Source organism: Panthera leo, chromosome B3 (assembly GCF_018350215.1).
Source record: "Panthera leo isolate Ple1 chromosome B3, P.leo_Ple1_pat1.1, whole genome shotgun sequence".
NCBI classification, from domain to species: domain Eukaryota; kingdom Metazoa; phylum Chordata; class Mammalia; order Carnivora; family Felidae; genus Panthera; species Panthera leo.
The window spans coordinates 28,884,028-28,908,934 of NC_056684.1; the positions used below are offsets into that span (position 1 = coordinate 28,884,028).

Here is a 24,907-nt window from a genome sequence, read left to right on the forward strand (position 1 = left end):
TTACCTATCAACAAAAATGTAGTAAGTGGCCTACTGCTTTTAACAAATGACAGGTACATAAGTAATTACAAAAATGTTTTAGGCTGACTCATTTAAATCATATTTGGACTTACAAAAATGACAATTTCATTCAAATCATACTAATATATTCTCACAGACACCTATGTATGTCACTATATTAACATATACAAAAACAAAGCTTAACTGTTACCAAGAAACAGGAAAAGATTCTAAGAGGAGGTATTATTTGTGCTGAGCCTTGAAGAATGAGTAAGAGCTTATAAACAGAGATGGATGAACATTCCAGGCAGAATTAACAGCATGTTCAAAGGCAAAGAAGAAAGAATGTATTCCTAATGTACTCAAATAATTACAGGTAGATTGCAGGCCACGATCTGTGCAGAATATGTGTGTAGAGTGTGTAAGGGTTTGTAGGAAGGCAGGATGGTGGGGGGAAAGAGTGGCAGGAACAGATAACGTAAAATAAAAAGGGTCCACATGATAGACATTATCTTAAAGACTTAAAGGATTTGTAGCAAAGAAGAGAGAAGATCACATCTGCATTCTTGAAAATTCATTTGGATGGCAATGTGGAAAATAGACTGCGACCTGCAGAGGAATGGATATCAGGCAAAGCAGTTTAGAGGCTATTTTAATAATCAAGAAAGTGAAGAAGTAAAGCAATGGGCATGAAGATGAGAAAGAGAATTAAAGATACGCTTAACAGGTACATCCAGAGAATGAGTGAGCAGTATATGAAAGAAAGAAATGAAGGCTTACTTTTGAGTATCCATGAGGGACACGTATTTAAAGCCACAATGAGGTATCATATCATACCTTTAGAATGTCTATGATAAAAATGATACACAATAATAAGTGCTAGCAGGAATACGGAGAAACTGTATCTCTCATACTTTGATGGTGGGACTGTAAAATGGTACAACAACTTTGGGAAATAGTTTGATAGTTCCTTAAAAAGTTAAACATAAATTTACCATGAATGTATCCAAGAGAAGTGGAAACACACGTCCACACAAAGACATATATGAAAATGTAGAACGTTATTCATAATCCCTAAAACTAGAAACCACTCAAATGTTTATCAACTGATAAATGGATTAAAAAATATGTTTATAGCCATACAGTGAAATGCTATTCAGCAATAAAAATGAAAAAAGTATTAGAAAACGTTACAACATGAGTGGATTTCAAAAACACGCTAAATAAGCCAGTCATGAAAGACTGCATGTTGTATGTTTCTATTTATACAAAATCCTTGGAAAAAACAAATCAATAGAGACAGGAGTAGATTAATGATTGCTTGGGACTACAGCTAGACACAGGAAATGACTACAAATGAGCATAAAGAATCTTTTTCGAGTGATGGAAATGTTCTGAATTGGATTGTGGAGAAGGTTACATAAACTCTAAATTTAATGTCATTGAATTATACACTTAAAATAGATGAATTTTATGGCATATAGATTATACTGATGGGGAAAATAATAAACCCTGACCTTGATAGGGAAAAATTATGTTATAAGATGGCCAACAGGACTGATAGGGAATTCCAGTCCTCACCTGAAGACTCTTCTTCTGGGTTCTTCTTCCTGCCCCGTTTGCTGCACACACCAATTGCCACTAATGCGGAAGTAGCAGACTATAAATTGTGCCCCATGCTTATGCTCTCTGGGCTCAGATCTTTGGAGAGACCATCTCCCCTAAGCCCATCAATGTAAATAAACTTCCAATCCTCCAAGATCTCTGAGCGCCGCTTCGTTCTTCCATCAGCGATCCAGCCTGGTTCCATAATAATACCTCAACAAAGCTTTTTAAAAAATAAAGGAATATCGGGCGCCTGGGTGGCTCAGTTGGTTAGACATCTGACTTCGGCTCAGGTAATGACCTCATAGTTCTTGGGTTCAAGTCCCACGTCCGGCTCTGTGCTGACAGCTCAGAGCTTGGAGCCTGCATCGGATTCTGTCTCCCTCTTTTTCTGTCTCTCCCCCACTCATGCTCTGTCTCTTTTGCTCTCAAAAATAAATAAACATTAAAAAATAAATGAATAAATAAAAAAATAAAGGAACATAAAAACAGATTTCATGAGTAAAATAAAGATTTCCATTAGGTCATATTAAATTTCAAGTGCTACTGGGACCTATGGAAAGAAATGTCTGAAAATGCAGACCTTGCATTTAGGTTAAAATGAGGTTTGCGTGAGAAACTTGGGATTCAAATTCCACAGGTGGTTACTGAAGCTATTTATGTGAATGTACTAGCTCAGAGTGTGCATGTGTCATGTGACACAGAGACCAGATCAACATTTAATGGTTGCAGAAGGAGCCCATTAAGAAATTATCAAGGAAATAAGAGAAGAACAAATGTGACCAATGGCAAGATTTTCTTAAACAGTTTCTGTTTTCAGTTTGCTGGTGTTTACCTCCATAATTCAAAACACTTATTCTTATTTCTATAATCAGCATCCTAGACAACAAAGTCCCAGCTAGCAAAGATGAGGCTTTGTTCCCTTACACTACTCTCTTCCTTTTTAATTTGAATATTTGGTAAGTTACATTATCTTTATTTCTTCTCTTGGTTACATGTGTAATTTTAAATAACATACTTCTATGTCTTAATGAATTGAGTCAACTCATGGACTGACTCCTTATCATGTAAAATAAGTAACTGCAAACTCTGCTTCTACCTTTTGTCTCCCTCTGCTTCCTCATTCTGCTGTGATGGCTGTATCTTAACTCTTCATTATGAAGGTTCTTTTTTTTTTTTAAGTGTATTTATTTATTTCTTGAGAGAGAGAGAGCATGAGCAGGGGGTGGGGCTGAGAGAGGGAGAGGAAGAATGCCAAGCAGGCTCTGTGCTGACAGCACAGATGGAGTGGGGCTCGACCTCAAGAACCGTGAGATCATGACCTGAGCCAAAATCAAGAGCCAGACAAACACTTAACCAACTGAGCCATCATGGCACCCGCATCATGAAGGTTTTTAACATTTACATTCTGGTATGTAACCCTAATGAAGTCTTTCATAACTCTGTCTCTAAATTTACTTTAAAAGTTGAAAAACAATAAACTTAAGTTTTATTAATGTAACTATGTAAATAGTATTCACAGCAAATTCATGCAGTATGAAGAATAACATTTCCTTTTCTTGTTTCAGAGTCACATACCTGGGCCACTAATGATATTTCCAGCAGCAACACAGAATAGATTCTCTTTTCTTAAGCTGTAGATTGGTTAAAATCATGTAGCATGATTTTAATGTGCATCTTATTTGTACCACACTATTCTTACATAGTTTGGGGTGGTTGGGGAGAGACTGAAAAATAAATGTGCTGTATCATAACATCTCAAATATTTAGCTCTTAATCATACAATTTACTGCATGTAGTCCCCTTTTATTTTCTGAGAGATTCTTTTCAAAGCTCTCCCCTACCTTCTGCTCAAATCTGGACTGAATGTTCTCTAGAACTGCTACCAAAGTCAGCTGGCATTCTAAAATTTCCCTTAAATGATCTTTTGGACCGATTCCACCTTCCTAGATCACATGTGTTCCTGTGGGTTTTACTTTATTTTCCTGCATTACCTTGTCAACTGACTTCCGAAAACAGGATGCGGTAGAAACTTTGAATTCCTGCATAACTAAGACATCTTGACTGGTCATATTACTTTACATGGATAACAACTGCCCTTCAATTTTTATATTGCTTTATTTTCTTCTAGTATCCAGTGATATAGATAGAAGTCCAATTCCAGTCTGATCATTAAAACTTTGAAGGTAACCTGTTTGGTTGTTCTCTCCCCACCCCCTAGAAGTATTTAAAATCTTCAATTTATGTTTGGTGTTTTAAACTTTTGAGACACCTGGTCTCATTTTCACACAAAAAAATTTCCCAAATAGTGCTGGACAATCATTTTTGGTCCCTTTCTACAGGAATGTCCATATTCCTTAAGCCTTGAGAAATTTATCTGTTATTATTGTTTATTTTGATAATTTTCCCCTGTTATAAAACTCCTTTAATTTGGACATTGGACACCCTAGATTTGTCCCCTTTGGGTCTAAATTTTGTCATATTTCCTTTCATCAATGTTCTGGGAGATTTTTTTCAACTGTACCTTTCATCCCTACTACTTTTTTAAAACTTCAGTGATATTTTTAATCTCTAAAAAGCTATTTATTCTCTTATTAATTTTCCACAGCTGCTCCCATTTTAGGGATTCAACAACAATTCAAATCTCTCATAATACACTGGTTAAAAAATATCTCTAGGTTCTTTTTGGTGCCCTGCATTACATTACTTCCTTCCAGTATCAGTTTTTCTGTTTATCTTGGTCTCTCTATTATGTTGCTTTTCCTCAAATATCTGGTAAGGCTTGGTTGTCTACTCATATTTAAAACTGCAGTACTTGGGGGCACCTGGGTGGCTCAGTCAGTTAAGTGTCTGACTTTGGCTGAGGTCATGATCTCACAGTCCATGGGTACGAGCCCCGCATTGGGCTCTATGCTGACAGCTCAGAGCCTGAGACCTGCTTCAGATTCTGTGTCCTGCCACCCTCATTGCCCCTCCTCCATTCACACTTTGTCTTGCTCTGTCTCTCAAAAATAAGTAAATGTGAGGAAAAAAAACTGCAGTACTTGATTGATTATTCTAGATAAGAGCTGTGGATTCCTCTGCTGTTCTGTAAATAGATCTGTTTCCCAACAGACCTCCCACCTTGAGTAAGAAGTAGGATTAGGTGTTCCATATACCTAGGGAGAACACTCGACAGGCAGGTTTATTTTCAGGAAAAGCTGGTAAGGAGCTAGCTTTCCAACTGCACAGCCATCAGATGAGAGATTGAGGAGGATCTTCTTCCTAAACAGGGTGGAAGTGAATTACAGATCAGACTGTTTCAGTATGACCCTTGAGCTGAGAATGACTTTTACTTTTTAAAGTGTTATAGAAAACAAACACAAAAACTACAAGAGGCATATTCCACTGAAATCATAACCTTATGTGGCCTGCAAATCTTAAAATATCCACCATCTGACACTTTACATAAAGTCTGCTGACCCCTATTCCAGAGCCAACAACCCACACTACAAGTCCTAGCTCCCCACTGATTTCACTTAATCTCTTTAGAAGAGACTTCTTTTTCTCTTGGGGGTATATACACCTGACTACACTCTCTCCAGCCTATTCTGCATGCAGGAAGCGGGGAGGGTATTATCACAGGTGTTTTATATACTTATCTTCAGTTAAGTCTTTCCCACCCTCCCTACCTTAGTCAATCCTATTTCTTACTCTTGCTCTCTGTCCTGCCTGGTAAGACTATGCCTGAAAGTCCCTCTGCGGTTTTAGGGGAGAGCAGGGTGGTAGCACTCCCAGTTCACTGCAGTCTACTTACAGCACACTCTGGGCTATGGTTTTAATCCACCAACATCCATTTTCCATCTTCCAGAAAACTGGCCAAATCACATGTCTACTGATAACCCTTAACTCTTCCTTTCCTTCTCTCCTTGCTGTTTTAAGTTGACACCTCTTCATATCTACCTAATCTATTTTAACGGGATTTAAGAAGAAACAAGACCATGAGTCCACATGTGCTAAATCCACAATCTTGAACCAGAAAACAGTTTTCACTATTCCACTCGTGATTCTGACAAACAGAGAAGAATTACAGATTAAAGAGAAGTTGGCTAGCTTGCTGGTAAAAATAACCAATAGAATTAAACACAAATATTTAATTTTACAATACTGGTGGAATTAAAAGAAATAAATCATATGGTAAATGTTATAAAGAACCAAGGCAGAAAAAAAAAGATGACTGGAGGAAAATAAAGATATATCATTAATTTATTTATATTCATTATTAGTAAATCACCCACTGTAAAAGTTAAAACCCTTAAGACTATGAAGAGACAACTATATGTTATTCAGAGAAAAACACCCAAAACCAAAGATTAAAATTATGAGAATATACAACAGAAACTAGGTTGTATAGAAATATCAGACAAAATGGAATTTGAGGTAAAAACAAATAGAATAACGAAAGTTCACTTTATATTAGTAAAAGGTATATTTTATAATGCAACATCGTAAACCACTGTATACCAAATAACATTAAAGTACATAAACTGAACTGTTATATATAAAGAGAAATGGATAGAAATACTACAGTAGTACAGATTTATCTACACCTATCAATTTTTGACAGCTCCAGTAGACATAAAATAAGCAAGGATGCAGAAGATAATAAAAAAAGTAAACAATAGCTAACTTTTGAATTCCCAAAGCTAAGTGCTTTACATTTATCTCCTTTAATTTTTACATGAATCCTAATTTAGTGATTTTAAGAATTCTTGCCAAAGATCAGAGAGAACTCACCTCTTTTTGCCAGGCCCTAATTAATTCATTAGTTCTTTTTTTTTTTATAAAGTTGAAAGTAAAAAATTCCAAAATCTAAGAGATAGAAATCAGTCAAAGAGCTTTTTGCAACAAGATCCTTCTATTTCTAGTCAGGTTAATATTATGTTATAATCAGATTGCTTCCTTTGGTTTCTAAGATATCTGCTAGTGAGGTTTTTTCTTACAAATGACTGAGCAGTTGGGACTGCCTCTTCTCTGTCAGTCATTATTAGGAGGAAAATATTAGGAGGAAAAAAAGTGTGTGTGTGTGTGGGGGGGGGAGTTCATCCATGGTCAGTGCCTTTGGATAAGCCCTGTTTCCAAAAGGGACAAAGTGGCAGGACCCCTTCTTTTATAACAGATCAGTTATGATATGGAATGACTTTTTTCATTTGAGATACTGAGAGGAAGACAGCTTCTATTTTCTAAAATAAATAATGTAAGTAGTAAGTTCTACTTAATGTCTCCAGACAGAGACCTATATTTAAGAGACAGAACATTTATGCTTCCATTTTTCCCCCTATTGTCACTTACATAAATTAGCTTTTGGAATGAAATTACCAAGGCTTTGCAGTATGCTCCAAAAATCCAGTTTATCAAGCCCATTCCTCCCTACATAAAGAAATGTCATGTAGCAAATGAGCAAGAACTCTTTTATTCCTCAATAGATTTTCCAAGGCTATATGAGTGTTATAGAGTGTTATAGAGTGTATATATGAGTGTTATAGCCCTCCGGCTGATTTTGTATGGCCTTTGAGATAAAAATGTACTTTTTTACATTTTTAAATGGTTGAACAATAAAAAAGAATATTTTATGATATGTGAAAATTATATCCTACCCATTAAAAATAAGGAATTCAAATATAAATAGTTTCACTGGAATACAGCCACACTCATTCATTTATATATGGCTGCTTTCACACCACAACAGCAGTGTTAAGTAGGTACATAGAAACTGTATGGCCCATAAGGCCTAAAATATTTATTCTTTGGACTCTATAGAAAAGCTGGCCAATCCCTGGATTAGAGAAATTAAGTAACTTGCTCATTAAGAAGAAAAGTCTAGAATCAAAGCAAGAATATGACTAACTATAAAACTCTGCTTTTAACTCTAAAATCAAAAAGTATACCTTGCTTAGCACTTGTAAAACATATGATTTAGTTACATATCATATCACAATCTCAATAAATTCTCTATCTGTTAAGATGCTCTGTCTGTAAGTGCAAAATGACTTAAAATTTAAAGTGATGTCATCAAAGACCCAGGATCTTTCTGGTTTTGTGCTCTGCCAACTTTGTAGGCTGCCTATATTCATGGTCTCATGACTGCTATGGCAATCTGGAAATAACTAAGATGACATTCAGAGGTTTAAAAAAACTCCCTTTACCTATGTCTTTTTTAAGTAAGCAAAACTTTCCCAGAGTACCTAACAGACTTTTCCTCCAGTATTATTGGCCAGAATGATATCATTTACTCATTTCTAAACCAATCACTGTCAAGAGGAGTGGATTCACCCTGTTTGAGTTAGATTATCAAGAGTCAGAAACTTTATAGCTCAGAAGGGACCAAACATTACCTGAAACAGATGACCACTTTGATAACCGAACAAAATCTGGGTATACCAAATAAAGGAAACAAGAAAGGAAGAGTGGGGGAGTGGCTATGAAGGAAGCAGTCAGTGTCTACCATATATTCCTTAAGACCAGAAGTTGTACAATTTCTAATTTTAATGCAATAAAAATTAATTAAAAATTTAAAATTTTGGAACCTAACCTTTGGGAATCTGTTTTCAAATTTTTTTTATCAATACACCAAACCATGCAAAATTACTATATATTACAATAGGTATCCTAGGAAGATGTTTCATAGTCCTAAATGTTTTCCTTTAGAACAGTAAAAATGAACAGAATTTGGAGTCAGAAAACTGGGTGTGAGTCTTGGCTCCACCTTTTACTAGTAATGTGGTCTTGGGCAAGCTACTTAAACTCTCTGAGCCAGTTTCCTCAGATGTAAAATGAGAATTATACAACCTATATTGAAAGAGAATCTGTGAGGATTAGAGATTATGTAGAGTGCTTGCAACAGTAACTGATATATAACCCATTTGCTAAACATGCATGTCAATAAAACAAACCTCAAAAAAGCATAGAGAAGATATTAAAAATAAAATCATAAACTGGAAGAGACAGAGAAGAGACTTAGTGAATAAATCCAAAAGCTACTCTTTGAACTAAGAAATAAAAACTCTGACCCATTACTACACTATTTTCAAATATTGCCTCAGAAGTATCTAATGAGATAATAAAAAAAAAACCCTCACTCTATATATACTAAAAGAAATTAGAGAAGAACAAAATATAATTGGGAAACCCAAAGGAAATAAAACAAGAAAGTCATAGAACTAGTAAGAGGATAAAGTAGCAAACTACAAAATGAATATATGAAGAGTAAGGTATTTTCTATAGATTGGCAATAATCAGCTTGCAAATATAACTGAAAAGAGATTGGAACAAAATTCTAAAATTAATATGTGTCTGCTTTCTCTCTACGTCCAAAACAAATAAATATTTCTTAAAGTAAAAACAAGTATGAGTGAAAGAAAATAAATAGTGTAATCTGCAGAACAAAAAATTAAGAGCTCTAAAAGAAAAGAGATGGGATGGCAATTATAGAGGAAATGAATGAGGCTTAAATATGTTTAGGAAGGGACTGATGTAAAAGGTAGGAAAAATTCTAAGAATGTTCTGTGTTTAGAGGCAATGGATAAAAGGAGAAGGGTATCCTGGATCCACTAGGAGACTAAAACAAACAAACAAACAAACAAACAAACAAACAAAACAACATATAGGCAGATAAAACCTTCTTACTGAATCTTCCACTTATGTTAGCTAAGCAGTAGGCAACGTGCAAGTTTGCCCCAGGATGGAATACCGGCAGAGCCCAAGTGGCAAGAGGATTGAAGAAGGGGATGGACTACAATATTAAGAAACATCATTTAGAGGGAGGAAAGCAGAATAAACCTCAAATATGAGTAGGCATACAACTAAGAACCACCAAATGTTTAAAGAGAACCAATACCATGTGTTATATAATAAAGAATGTATTTGGTCTTTGTCCCTGGTTCCTGGGAGGGAAAGTAAATCTTTGGAATTTCCCAAGTAATAGGAGGGTCTTTGTTACTCATCAGCCCCTTGTAATCATTCTCAAGGTTACAAATTTATACTAATGAGATGATTCAAGAACCAACCATGTGATTAGAGGGTTGGGGCTGTGAGCCAGTCCAATCATTGGGGAGGAGAGGAGAGAAGGGACACCAGAGATTAAGTTCAATCATGTGGCCAATGATTCCATCAATCATACCTATGTAATGACATCCCAATAAAATGCTGGACACAGAAGTTCAGTAGAGTTTCCTCATTGGTGAGCACATGTATATGCTGGGAGAGTGACATGTCCTAATTCCACAGGAAGACAGCGTGGAAGTCCTGCATTCAGGACCCTCCTAAACCTTGTCCTGTAGGTGTCTTCATTTGGCTGGTCCTGTTCTGTAATCATGTGTAGAGCACTTTCCTGAGTTCTGTTAGTTTTTCTAGCAAATTGCTGAACCCAATGGGTTATGGGAACCCCCAGGTTTGAAGCCAAAAGAATAGGTGGCCTGGGGAGCCCTAACTTGCAAATGGCATCTGAAGTAAGGGAGTCTTCTCAGGCAGTGTGCACAGTGGCATCAGGCATCTGTGGAATCTGACACTAACTACAGGTGGTTACCATTAGAACTGTATTGGAGAAAAGCACTATGAAAAAGATATAGTGAATTAGAAGATTAAGCCAAGTAACACACTCTGGTTCTAATGCAAAAAGGCAAAGAAAAGAAAATCATGAGAAAAAAACCCCCGAGAGACAGAAGAATAGATCCTGAAATTCCAACAAGACATTAAAAGAATTCCAAATGGTATGGAGAGAGACTAGATGAGGAAGAAATAAAACTGTTATTTTTTCCTTTTGAGTGAAAATAGCTGATACATAATTTTTTAAAAATGAAATAATGTGAAACCCAAACTGAGAGATAAGAAGGAATATGAAACCTTTTATTATTGGTCAAAAAGAGGATACAGATTTTTGTAAGCAATGATTAGATACAAAAATACATTTAAATGTGAGGTCAAATTGTAAGAGAAACAACTGGAAGACAAGGTAAAAATGCAAAGATTTCTAAACCACTGAATGAAAAAGAAAGAAAAAGAATGACAGAATAAAGAACAATTGATCAATCTAGAAAGCACAGTGAAAGGAAAAAATAAAAGCAAGAAGAAAACACAATGAATTTAAAAAGCATAAAATAGATTGGTAATAACTCTACAAAAGCAATAATCATAAATATAAGGACATTAATCTCAGACTAAATTATTTTTTATTTATTTTTAATTTATATCCAAATTAGTTAGCATATAATGCAATAATGAGTAGAATCCAGTGACTTATCACCTACATATAACACTTGGTGCTCATCCCAGCAAGGGCCCTTCTCAATACCCCTTGTCCAGTTAGCCCATCCTCCCACCCCAAACCTATCCAGCAATCCTCAATTTGTTCTCTGTATTTGAGAGTCTCTTATACTTTGTCTCCCTCTCTGTTTTCATCTAATTTTTGCTTTCCTTCCCCTAGGTTCTTCTGTTGTGTTTCTTAATTTCACATATGAGTGAAGTCATATATTTGTTGTTCTCTGACGGACTTATTTCACTTAGCATAATACACTCTAGTTCCATCCATGTTGTTCCAAATGGTAAGATTTCATTCTTTTTGATCCCTAAGTAATATTCCATTGTATATATATGTATATACCACATCTTCTTCATCCATTCATCAGTCGATGGACATTTGGGCTCTTTCCATACTTTGGCTATTGTCAATAGTGTTGCTATAAACATTGGGGTACATGTGTCCCTTAGAAACAGCACTCCTATATCCTTTGGATAAATACCCAGTAATGCAATTGCTGGGTCGTAAGGTAGTTCTATTTTTAATTTTTTGAGGAACTGCCATACAGTTTTCCAGAGTGGCTGCACCCCCACCAGTTTGCATTCCCACCAGCAGTGCAAAAGGGTTCCTCTTTCTCCACCTCCTCACCAAGATCTGTCATTGCCCGAGTTGTTAATTTTAGCCACTCTGACAGGTATGAGATAGTATCTCATTGTGGTTTTGTGTTTCCCTGATGATGAGTGATGGTGAGCATTTTTGTCATGCATCTATTAGCCATCTGGATTTCTTCTTTGGAAAAGTGTCTATTTGTGTCTTTTGCCAATTTCTTCACTGGATCATTTGTTTTTTGGGTGTTGAGTTTGATAAGTTCTTTATAGATTTTGGATGCTAACTCTTTATCTGATATGAAAAGACAAATGCTTTTAAATTGAGTAATATAAGATAATAAAACACAAAATAACGCTCAACATCCAGCTTTGTACTGTTTTCATGAGACATACCTAAAAATAACTGACAAAGTTAAAAAAATAAGAGAATGGAAAAAGAATGCAGTTAAACGCTAACCCAGCCTCACACACAGCAATAACAGTATCAGACAATAGATCTCAAGGCAAAAATCATAAAAGGAGATAAAGAGGAATGGTTCATACTGATAAAAGATACAATCCTCCAAGAAAAAATAATGCATTTAACAACACTGTTTGAAATAGGTGTATTAGATAAAAATGGATAGAAATACATAAGTCCTTAATCTCACTATAGGAATATTAATATAACTTACTCTCAAGTTAAAAGGTAAGGTAGAATCTAAAAAGGTAATAACACATTTAAAAAGCTTGATCCAGTAAATATCATAGATCTTTGTACCCAGAAAATATATGTATTTTTTCAAGCAAATATGAAAGATTAAAATAGATCACTTCAATCTTATGATTGAAATGCACTGAAACCAGTTTTTTTTCCCTTTTGTCACTATGTAGCCCCTGGACAATTTTGTAGAAGACAGATTAATTCAAGCTGCAACTATACATTTGGTCTTCAAATAGTTCAGTTAAACCAGAAAAATCCACATGAAAGATAAATTTGAGCAAGAAAAGGTACTGTGCATTAAAAAAAAGCTTTTAAAATTGTTTTTATTTTTTTATTAAGTTGCTTATTTTAATTCCAGTATATTAACATACACTATTAGTTTCAGGTGGACAATACATTGATTCAACAATTCTATACATTAGTGTTCATCATAAGTGTACTCTTTATTTTTTTATCATTTATTTTTGAGAGAGAGATAGAGACAGAGACAGAGACAGAGTGTAAGCAGGGAATAGGTCAGAGAGAGAGTCAGAGACACAGAATCTGAATCAGGCTCCAGCCTCTGAGCTGTCAGCACAGAGCCCAATGCGGGGCTTGAACCCACAAACTGTAAGATCATGAGTTGAAGTTGGATGCTTATCTGACTGAGCCCCCAGGTGCCCCAATAAGTGTTCTCTTTCTTTAATCCCCATCACCTATTTCAACTATCTCCCCATGCACCTCCCCTCTGGTAACCATCAGTTTGTTCTCTGTAGTTAAGGGTCTGGTTCTTGATTTGTCTCTTTTTTCCCCCCTAGGCTCATTTGTTTTATTTCTTAAATTCCAAATATGAGTGAAATCATATGGTATTTGTCTTTCTCTGACTTATTTTGCTTAGCATTATACTCTCTAGATCCATCCGTGTTGCAAATGGCCAATTTTCATTCTTTTTTATGGCCAAATAATATTCCATTATGTATATATACCACCTCTTTTTTATTGATTCATGTATCAATGGACACTTGGGCTGCTTCCATATCTTGGCTATTATAAATAATGCTGCAATAAACATAGAGATGCATGTATCCCTTTGAATTAGTGTTTTTGTATTTTTAGGGTAAGTATCAGTAGTACAATTGCTGTATCATAGGGTAGTTCTATTTTTAACTTTTTGAGGAACCTCTATACTGTTTTCCAGAGTGACTGCACCACTTTGCATTCCCACCAACAGTGCACAAGGTTCCTTTTTCTCCAAATCCTCACCAACACTTGTTTCTTTTGCTATTGATTTTAGCCATTTTGACAGGTGTGGGATGATATCTCATTGTAGTTTTACATTTTTACAGAATGATGGAGCCACTATTAACTTCACATGGGGAAAAAAAAACCTGATAATTTTATCAGGGTGAAATCTTATCATCCAATCACCCAAGGCTTTTACTCTAACTTCTATGATAGAAAATAAAATCAGTACTTTTTAGAAATATTAATATGAATAATCCAGATGAAAATATTCTATATAGTTGGTAGAGAATGGAGAGGACTTTTACCCCTATTTTTAAAAGTAGACACTAAAATAAAAACATTTTTACACAAAGCAATTTTCTGTGAAAGAGAACATATATAACCGGGTTTTCATTAAAGCTTTGAAATAATAAATAAGAAGAGGTTTTATTAAACACAGTGATAGATGAAATTTCATAGAACATTAATAGTAATAACACTTAAAAATTTTTAACATTTATTTATTTTGGAGAGATAGAACACGAGTGGGGGAGGGGCAGAGAGAGCGACACACACAGAATCCAAAGCAGGCGCCAGGTTCTAAGCTAGATGTTCTGAGCACAGAGTCTGACGCAGGGCTCAAACTCAAGAACCGCAAGATCATGACCTGCAACCAACTGAGCCACCCAGGTGCCCCAATAGTAATAACACTAATCTTGGTAACCCAAATTTATTTCAAATGAAAATATTAAACCTCTCTTTTCAAATATAGAAAAAGGGCATATTTTATAAGATTAGAAACTAAAATACCAAAAGCTTAGATAATTTCCACAAAGTACCACAATCAATGCCAGCAGGAAAAAAGGAAAGAAACGAATGAAGGGAGGAAGGGAGAGAGAGGAAGGGAGAGAGGAAGTTAGTGATGGTATTATTAGGACTAAAATTTAAAATACCGATGGATAGATTTTCCTCCCTCTAAAATAGTAAACATATCTAAAGCACCTTTGCTATACTTTCTATTCTCAATTTTGTATGAACCACAACTTGTCCCTGTTAGGAAGTAAAAAGTACTAAAGCTATATTTATAAGAATAAGATTTGGGGCTGAGAACTAGAAAACTTAGAAATATGTGTTTTGCTGTTAGAAGAGACCATTACTTTCATGTTATTCTATAGTTTCAAGCCTAAGCAACTGATTCCTAAAACTTAGAAAGTCCTCAGGATTGAGCAGCAAGTAGTGCAATTAAGAGAATGAGCTTTGGAGTAAGGCAGCCCTGTGATGAAAACTTGGATTTGTCACCAACTGTAATCTTGAGCAAGTTGTTTAATAGTTTTCTCACCTGTAAAATGGAGATATAAGTATTATCAACCTCTTATTTCTTTTAATCCTCAAAACAAACACCTAACTGTGTAAAGCCCTTAGAATAGTTCCTGATACATGAGTAATCAATAAATATTAGCTCTTAATACAACTAAATATTAGCTAATAACAACAAACATTAATATTTATTAGTTTTATGCAGGTTATACTACATCAAGAATAAGCATAGCTAGGTGATCAAATTCCAGAGATTTAAGACAGTTGGACTAGAGGAAGCTAAGCTGACAAACTGTCACAGCACAAGGAAACCACCATTCAAAAAGACACGCCCACTCATTCAATGCCAATATGAAATGCCTCTCCTAGTTCCCTGAGCTAAAATTCTACAAAACTAAAAACAGAAAGTGAAGCTATAACCAAAGGCTTCAAAAAATATCCAACTCACCCAAACTGATCCAGGGGATGGTTATTTAACTTATATCTTAGGTATAGTTTGAAAAACTAAAGCAAAGGTATGAAGAATTTAATTAGACAAAATTAAGATAATTAACTTGTTTCTGGATTTTATATGTGATAACTTTTTTTGCCAATGATATTTTTCATCAATTCTGAGACCAAAATAAAATTGGACTTATATTCAACAACTTTACTCAAATAAATGGTCTAAATTTGTAAGAACTAATCCGTTATGGGATCTCCCTCCTAAACTGTATGGATTGTGGGACAAGAAGAAAGTGTAGCCAAATTATGGAAAGAGTCCAAATGTCCCTTGACTGATGAATGGATAAAGTGGTATATATACATATATACAATGGAATACTACTCAGTGATCAAAAAGAATGAAATCTTGCCATTTGCAACAATGTGGATGGAACCAGAGTGTATTATGCTAAACAAAATCAGTCAGAGAAACACAAACACCATATGATTTCACTCATATGTGGAATTTAAGAAACACAACAGATGAACATAGGGAAGGGAAGGAAAAATAAGATAAAAACAGAGAGGGAGGCAAACCATAAGAGACTATTAAATACAGAGAACAAACTGAGGGTTGCTGGAGGGGTGGTGGGTGGAAGGATGGGTTAAATGGGTGATAGGTATTAGGGAGGGCACTTGGGATGACCACTGGGTATTCTATGTAAACAATGAATCACTGGGTTCTACTCCTAAAACCAATACTATATTGTATGTCAACTAACTTGAATTTAAAGAAATAAATTAAAACCAAGAAAGAACAGCAGACCAAGCCAAAAAAAAAAAAAAAAAAAAAGCAACTGAAAGCCTTCAATACCCTTCTATTAGTAATAGATCCAGTAGGCACAAAATCAGTAATGACATAACTGAATGCAACGGCACCATCAAATAGCTATATATCAAATATAATAATCAAACATCTACAGAATACTTCATCCAATAGCAGAATACATATTCTTCTCAAGGTCACATGGCATATTCACCAAGAGAGACCAAATTCTGGGCCATGAAATATACCCTAATACAATTAACAAGATAAAAACCATCAATATGTGGTCTCAGATCACAAAATTAAACTAGAAAATAATAACAGCTGGAAAATCCCCAAATAAATAGAGATTAAATAACACACTTTTAAGTAATATATGGGTCAAAGAGGAGAAATCTCAAGAGAAATTTTAAAATATTTTTAACTAAATGAAAACAAAATCACAACTTATCAAAATTTGTGGGATGCAGTGAAAGCAGTGCTTAGAGGTAACATTTACAGCATTAAATACATATATTAAAAAAGAAGAAAGCTTCCACCTTACAAAAGTAAAAAAAAAAAAAAAAAAAAAAACCACACACACACACACACACCCCCCCCCCAAATTAAATACAAAGTAAGAAGAAAAGAAATAATAAAAATTAAAGCAAAAATCTGTGAAATTGATGAGGAAAATAATAGAGAAAAATCAATGAAACCAAAAGCTGGTTCTTCATAAAAATCAATAAATTCATTAAGCCTCTAGCCAGGTTAAGAAAAAAAGAAAGAAGATACAAATTATGGGGCACCTGGGTGGCTCAGTCAGTTAAGCATCTGACTTCAGCTCAGGTCATGATATCACAGTTGGTGGGTTTGAGCCCTGCACCGGGCTCACTGCTGAGAGCTCAGAGTCTGGAGCCTGCTTCGGATTCTGTGTCTCCCTCTCTCTCTGCTCCTCCCCAGCTCATGCTCTGTTTCTCTCTCTCTCCCTCAAAAAAAATAAACATTAAAAAATTAAAAAAAAAATACCAATTACTAAAATCAGAAATGAAAGAGGGGACAATACTATAGATACTATGGACATTAAAAAAATAATAAAGGGCTATTATTAACAACTCTATGCCCACAAATTTAATAACCTAGATAAAATGGACCAATTCCTTGAAAGACACAATCTACCAAAGCCCACAAAAGAATAGTCCCCAAAAGACTTATCTGCATTAAAGAAACTGAATTAACAATAACCTTCCAAAACAGAAAGTTCCAAGCCCACATAGGTTCACTAGTGATTTCTGCCAAACAATTAAGAAAGAAATTATACCAATTCTATAAAATCTTGTCCAGAAGAAAGAAGCAGAGAGAATATTTTCTAACTCACTAAATGAGGCCAGCATTACCCTAATGCCAAAACCAGACAAAGACTTTATAAGAAAACGCCAGACCATTCTCTCTCATGAACACAAATTGAAAAATCCTCTACAAAATATTAGGAAATTGAGTCCAACAGTGTCTAAAAATATTAGACACCACAACCAAGTAGACTTTATTCCACTTACACAAATCTAGTTCAAATTCAAATATCAGTATAATCTAAAAGACAAAAATTAATGTAATCTGTCAATATCAACAGCCTTAAGAAAAATCACATGATTAAATCAATAATTGCAGGAATAAACATCTGATAATATCCAATATCTATTTATGATAAAAAAAAAATCTCAACAAACTAGAAGAGGGGAACTTCCTAAATTTGATAAAGAACATCTATCCAAAAATCTACAGGCAACATCATATTTAATGGTGAGAAGCTAGAAGCTTTCCCACTAAGATCAGAAACAAGGCAAGAATGTCTCGTCTCACCACCCCCTTTTCAGTATCATACTGTAAGTCTTAGCTAATGCAGACTTAGCTTAATGTTTTAAGAGAACAAAGGAAATAAATGGTACAGAGATTCAGAAGGAAGAAACAAAACTGTCTTTGTTCACAGTGACATGTTTGTCTATATAAAATACCCTAAAGAATCAACCAAAAAACTCTTGGAATGAATAAGTGAATATTAGCAAGGTTGTAGGATATAAAGTTAATATTCAAAACTCAACTGCTTTATAATATACCAGCAATGAACAACCAGAATTTAAAATTAAAAATGCTGGGGCACTTAGCTGGCTCAGTCAGTAGAGTGTGCAACTCTTGATCTCGGGGTCATGAGTTCAAACCCCATGTTGGGTGTAGAGATTACCTAAAAAAATTAAAATAAAAAATGCCATTTACATTAACACCCCAATATATAAAATGCTTAGGAACATATCTAACAAAATATGTACAAGATCTATATGAGGAAAATGTAATTCTGAAGAAAGAAACTAAAAGACTAATGGAGAGACAGTTCATGTTCACAGATAGGAAGAATCAATATTGTCAAGATATTAGTTCTTCCCAGCTTGATCTAGAGATTTAATGCAATATCAATTGAAATCTCAGCAAGTTATTCTATGGGTATTGATAAATTGGTTCTAAAATTTATATAGAGGCCAAAGACTCAGGAACAGCCAACACAATATTGAAGTAAAAGAATAAAGTTGGAGGGCTGGCACTACCTAACTTTAAGAGTTACTATAACGCTACAGCAATCAAGATAATACGGTATTGGTGAAAGAATGGACTAGATCAACGGAACAGAATAGAGAGCCCAGAAATACACCCACACAACTATAGTCAAATGACCTTTGACAAAAGAGCAAAGTGAATACAATGGAGAAAAGACGGTCTTTAACAGATAGTGCTGAATAACACATCCACCTTTAGAAAAACCAATCTAGCATAGACCTTACATCCTTCACAAAAATTAGCTCAAGATGGATTACAGACCTAAATGTAAAGTACAAAACTTGTAGGAGATAACATAGAAGAAAATATAGATATCTTTGGTTTGATCATGACCATTTAGATACGACACTAATGGTACAATCCATGAAAAAAGGATAAGTTATATTTCACTGAAATTAAAAACTCAGCAGGGGGGTGGGGAACATCACCAAGATGGCAACACAGAAGTCTCCTGAATTTCCATCCTATCTCGGGTGAACCAAATACACAGCTACACACAGATCAATTCTCTTAGTGAGAAATGCAGAAACTAGTTGAGTGATTACTGCACATTGGGCAACTGAGAAAATACCCACATGGAAACAGGTTGGAAAGGCTGAGATACATTCTCACTACAAACCCTACCCCTGGCATAGCACTTTCCAATAGGAAAGGATCTCCCAACTCTCAGCTTCTCTGTGAGAAGCAAAGGGTTTGTACCACACATACAATACCTCAGCCTCTAAGTCTGCCATGTAATGGACATGTCCCCAAATTACCAATCTCTGTGAGTCAACACAGCTTGCATTCACAAGTCCTACAAGACTACAGTAAAAAAAGAAGTGGTTTTAGCAGACACACAGTTTTATGTGACTATTCCCTCCTGGCTCAGTGAAAAGGAAGCAGGCAAAAACAACCAACTTCCAGTTTCTCCCTGGAGGGAGTTTGACTACGCACCTTCCCAGCTGCTGCCTGAGGTCAAACTTCGAATTAGCCTGAATCTATGCGCCAAGTTAGATCTTCCCAGGAGCCTGAATGAGCCAGGGAGCACTTCCCACACATTCTCCCTCTGGCTCACTCCAACAATAACACCAAGTCTCCAGCTTCACCCTGGAAGGAGTTTGTCCACATATAAAGTACCTCATCTTTTGCAGCTGCCACCAAAGGGACAGGCCCTCAAATCACCTAGCTGTCATAGCCAACAGTGCTCAGCATTCACAAGTCCCACATAACAATATTTTAAAAAGAGAATTTTTGGGGGTGCCTGAGTGGTTCAGTCGGTTAAGCTTAAGGCTTCAGCTCAGGTCATGATCTCACATCTTGTGAGTTCGAGCCCTGCATCAGGCTCTGTGCTGATAGCTCAGAGCCTGGAGCCTGCTTCAGATTCTGTCTCCATCTCTCTCTGCCCTTCCCCTGCTCATTCTTTCTCTTTCCCTTTCTCTTTCTCTCTCTCGCTCTCTCGCTCTCCCTCTCCTTCTCCCTCTCTCTCAAATATAAACAAGCATTAAAAAAAAATTTAAAGAGCAGTTTTCAAATGGGCATATAAGCACCTCAGGCAATATTGTCTCCTGCCCCTTCCCACCCCAGAACTCAGCACAGAGGGAGGAGACAAAATGCCATCTCACGGTTTCTCCCTAGAAGGGATCTGACTGTATAATTTCCCACCTGCTGCCTGAGGGTCCAGCTTCTAATCAGCCTTCATGTGGAAGTTGACTGGGATCCCCCCAGGAACCTTATAGAGAGCTGGTGGTACCTCCCACCAATTGTCTTCTCTCAGCTCACTCCAACAGTAAAAACAAGTCTCCAGCTTCTCCCTAAAAGGACCTTGTCTACAAGGTGCCCTCAACTTTTATGGCTGCCACCTGAGGAAATGACTCTCAAATTACCTACCTCTAGAGCTCAGCATTCACCATTCTGCAACCACACAAAACAAAGAGGTGGTTCTATCTGAGAACAAGTTAGAAGCATGCCCAGTGACTATTCTCATTGGATTACCACAGAATGAGTAAGCATAAACTGGTAGCTCCCAGTTTCTCCCTGGCAGGGGCTAGATTGCATATCTGATGTCCTGACTTCCCAAATGCTGCTAAAGGCCACGCTTCCAATAAACCTGCATGAGGAAACTAAACAGGCAATTAGTAGCCCTCTAAGAACCTAACAGGGATATGGGCATTTCACATACCTTTAGAACACTGACAGATCTGACACACTGACAAGTACTGGGGTCACTAAAACACACACACACACACACACACACACACACACACACACACACAGAGCAACTCAGGCAAACACAAAGGTTTGGGAGGCAACCAGGACTCAGGCTAAGCTGACTGATGAGGTTCATCTCCTACATGAGGCCAGTCTAACAATACTGGGAGAGTTGGCTATTTTACCTTATGCACAGAAACCAACACAGAACCATCAAGGAAAGTGAAGAAACAGGAAAATATGTTCGCAACAAAAGAACAAGCTAAATCTGCAGATACTGACCTTAATGAAATGGAGAGCAGTCATTTGTCCCATAAAGAGTTCAAAATAACAATAACAGAGGTGCTCAGTGAGATCAGGAGAGAAATGCATGAACAAAGTGAGAATTTCACAAAGAATACAAAATAGTACCAAACAAATCATATGGATGAGCAATAACTGAACTGAAAAATTCAAAAGGGGGATTCAAAATCAGACTAAACCAAGCAGAACAAAGGATCAGTGACCTGGAAGACCAGACAGTGGACATCATCCAATCAGAGGAACAAAAAAAAAAAGGAGAGTGATGATAGTTTAAGAGACTTCTGGGACACCAGCAAGAGGACAAGAGGACACCCATTCTCAGAAGGGGAAGAGAAAGAAAAAGGGACTGAAAGCTAATTCAAAAACATAAAAATAAAAAAACAATAGCTGAAAATTTCCCTCACCTGAGAAAGACACAGACATCCAGATCCAAGAAACCCAAAAAATGTCATAGATGGATCCAAAGAGACCCACACTGAGATACATTATAATTAAATTGTTAAAATATGATGAAAGATTCTTAAAAGCAGCAAGAGAAAAGCAATCTTGTTACATACAACAAAACCCACATAAGACTTTGAGCAGATTTTTCAGGAGAAATCGTGAAGGCCAGAAGGGAATGGGATGATACAAAGTACTGAAGAAAAAAAAATGGCAACCAAGAATACATCACCAAACAAAGTTGATCTGCAGCACTGAAGGAAAGATAAAAAAAGAGTTTCCTATAAACAAAAGGTGAAGGTGTTCATCAACAGACCACTCATATAAAAAATGTTAAAAGGAATCTTTTAAATTGAAATGAAAGGACACTAATAAGTAACATGAGAACATATGAAAGTATAAAATTCAGTGATAAAAGAAATTTCTTAGTTAATTCAGAATACTCTAACATTGTAATGATGGTGGGTAAATCACTTATAACTTTAGTATAAAGGTTAAAGACAAAGGTAATAAAAATAACTATAACTACTATAATTTCTTAATGGCTACACAACTAAAAAAGATATAAATTGTGACATCAGAAACAAAGTGGAAGGGTATAAAAATGTTGTGCTTTTGTTTGTGTTCAAAGTTAAATTGTTATCAGCTTAAAATATACTATCATTACTATGTTTTATGTAAGCTTCCTGTTAACCATAAACAAAAACCTATAGTTGATTTACAAATGAGAACGAGAAAGGAATCTAATCATAACACTACAGAAAATCATCAAATCACAAAGAAAGCAAAAGCGGAAGAGAGGAACAAAGGAATTACAAACCAACCAGAAAACAATTAACAAAATGTTACTAGGAAATCTATACCTGTCAATAACTGGTTTAAAATTAAATGAATTAACTTTTCCAATCAAAATACAGACTGGCTGAATTCAATGAAAAAACTCTAACCAATCTTATGCTGTCTAGAAAACAGTTACTTAGCCTTAAGAACACATATATACTGAAAGTGAAGTAATGGAAAAAGATATCCCATGCAAATGGAAACCAAAAGAAAACAGGGTAGCTATATTTAGCACACAAAAAAGATTTTAAGTCAAAAAAAGTGTAACAAGACACAAACACGGTAATTATATGATGTTAAAGGGTAAATTCATCAAGAGGATGTAACAATTTTAAGTATTTATCCTCCCAATATCATAGCACCTAAATATTATAAAGCAATTAAAAGATCTGAAGGGAGAAATAACCAGCAATACAATGATTAACAGGGAACTTCAATACCCAGCCTTTATCAATGGATAGATCATTCAAACAGAAAATCAATAAGGGAACACTGGACTTAAGCTACACAATTAGATCAGATGGACTAAACAAACAGGTATAGTATTCCAACCAACAGCAGCAAGATACGCATTTTTCTCAAGTGCACATGGAATTCTCCAGGATATATCATAAGTTAGGCCACCAAAATAAAAATCTTAATTCATATGAGAAGATTAAAATTATATCAACTATCTTTTATGACCACAATAGTATGCAAATAGAAATTCAGTACAAGAGCTGGTACAAAGTCACATATGTGTGAAGATTAAACAACATGTTCCTGAATAACTAACAGGTTATAAGTCAAAAAGAAATAAAAAATACATATCTTGAAACAAATGAAAATGGAAACACAACATACAAAACCTTATCAGATGCAAAAAAAGCACTTTTAAGAGGAACGTTTGCAGCAGTAAACACATACATTTAAAAAGAAAGAAAGCTCTCCAATAAATAACCTAACCTTACATCTCAAGTAACTAGAAAAGAACAAAGTCCAAAGTTAGTAGAAGAAAGGAAATAGCAAACATCAGAGTGAACATAAATGAAATAGAGACTAGAATGACAGACAACAATGATGAAACAAAGACCTGTTTTTTTTGAAAAGACAAACAGAATAAAGAAACCATTTAATGAACTAATAAAAAGGAAGACACAAAATCAGAAACAAAAGAGACATTACAACTGAGAACACAGGTATACTAATGATCATAAGAGATTACGATGAATAATCATATATCGACAAATTAGATAATCTGGAATAGATAAATTGCTAGAAAAATAAAACCTACCAAGACTGAATCTTGAAAAAGTAGTCACCTTGAACAGACTGATTTCTAGTAAGGAGATTCAATCAGTAAACACCTCCTCCAAAACAAAAGTACAGGACCAAATGGCTTCCCTGTCATATTCTATCTAACTTTTGAGGCATATATTTAAAGAATTAATACCAATATTTCTCAAATTGTTCCCCAAAAAATGAACAGGATGGAATACTTTTACAAACTGATTTCACAAGGCAAGGATTATCCTGATACCAAAGTCAGAGAAGGACACTACCAAAAAAAAAAAAAAAAAAAAAAAAAGGACAGGCCAATATCTCTAATGAACATAGATGCCAAAATCCTCAACAAAAAACTAGCAAATTAAATTCAGAACCACAACAGAAGAATCATACAGCCTACTCAAGTGGACTTTATTCCTGGGATGCAAGGATGGTTCAACACATGCAAATCAATAAATACGATTCACCACATTAACAAAATGACAAAAATCCTACAATCAGCTCAATAGATGCAGAAAAAGCGTTTGATAAAATTCAACATCCTTTCATAAGAAAAACTCTCAACAAATTAGGTACAGAGTAAATGTACCTCAACATAATAAAGGCCTTATATGACAAGCCCATAGTTAACATCGTACTGAATGGTAAAAAGATAAAAGTATTTCGTCTAAGATCAGGAACAAGACAAGGATGGTCACTCTCACCACCTACTGTTTAACTCCAGCATAGTTAACTGTGTCATATAACTTTCAGGTGGACAAAATAATGATTCAATAATTCTAGACATCACCCAGTACACATCACAATTGCCCTCCTTAATCCCCATCTCCTAATTCACCCATGCACCAACACACCTCCTCTCCGGTAACCATCAGTTCTGATACTTCAGAAACTGTTTCTTGGTTGGTCTCTTTTTTTTCCCCATTGCTCTTTTGGTTTATTTCTTAAATACCACATATGAGTGAAATCATGTGGTATTTGTCTTTCTCTGACTTATTTCACTTAGCATAATACTCTCTAGTTCCATTCATGTTGTTGTAAATGGCAAGTCTTCATTTTTTACATGGCTGAATAATTTTCCATTGTGTATATAAAACACCTCTTCTTGAACCATTCACAACTGATGGATACTAGGGGGAATTCCATATTTTGACGGTTGTAAATAATGCTGCAATAAACAAAGGATGCATTTATCCCTTTGAAGTAGTATTTCTGCATTTTGGGGATATCCACTAGTGCAATTGTTGGATCCTAAAGTAGCTCTACTTTAAACTTTTTGAGGAAACTCCATACTGTCTTCCAGAGTGGCGGCACCAGTTTGC

The 24,907-nt window shown here is 35.5% G+C and overlaps 1 protein-coding gene across 1 annotated transcript in view; it reads right to left on the reverse strand.

Annotated features, from left to right (window-relative positions):
* The window catches only part of NRG4 (neuregulin 4), a 211,700-nt gene that overhangs the window by 121,935 nt on the left and 64,858 nt on the right, over positions 1-24,907 (reverse strand). The window contains exon 4 of the mRNA XM_042943093.1: positions 4,764-4,869. The gene's annotated coding sequence lies outside the window, so the exon portion shown is untranslated. The remainder of the gene's footprint in view (positions 1-4,763; positions 4,870-24,907) is intronic.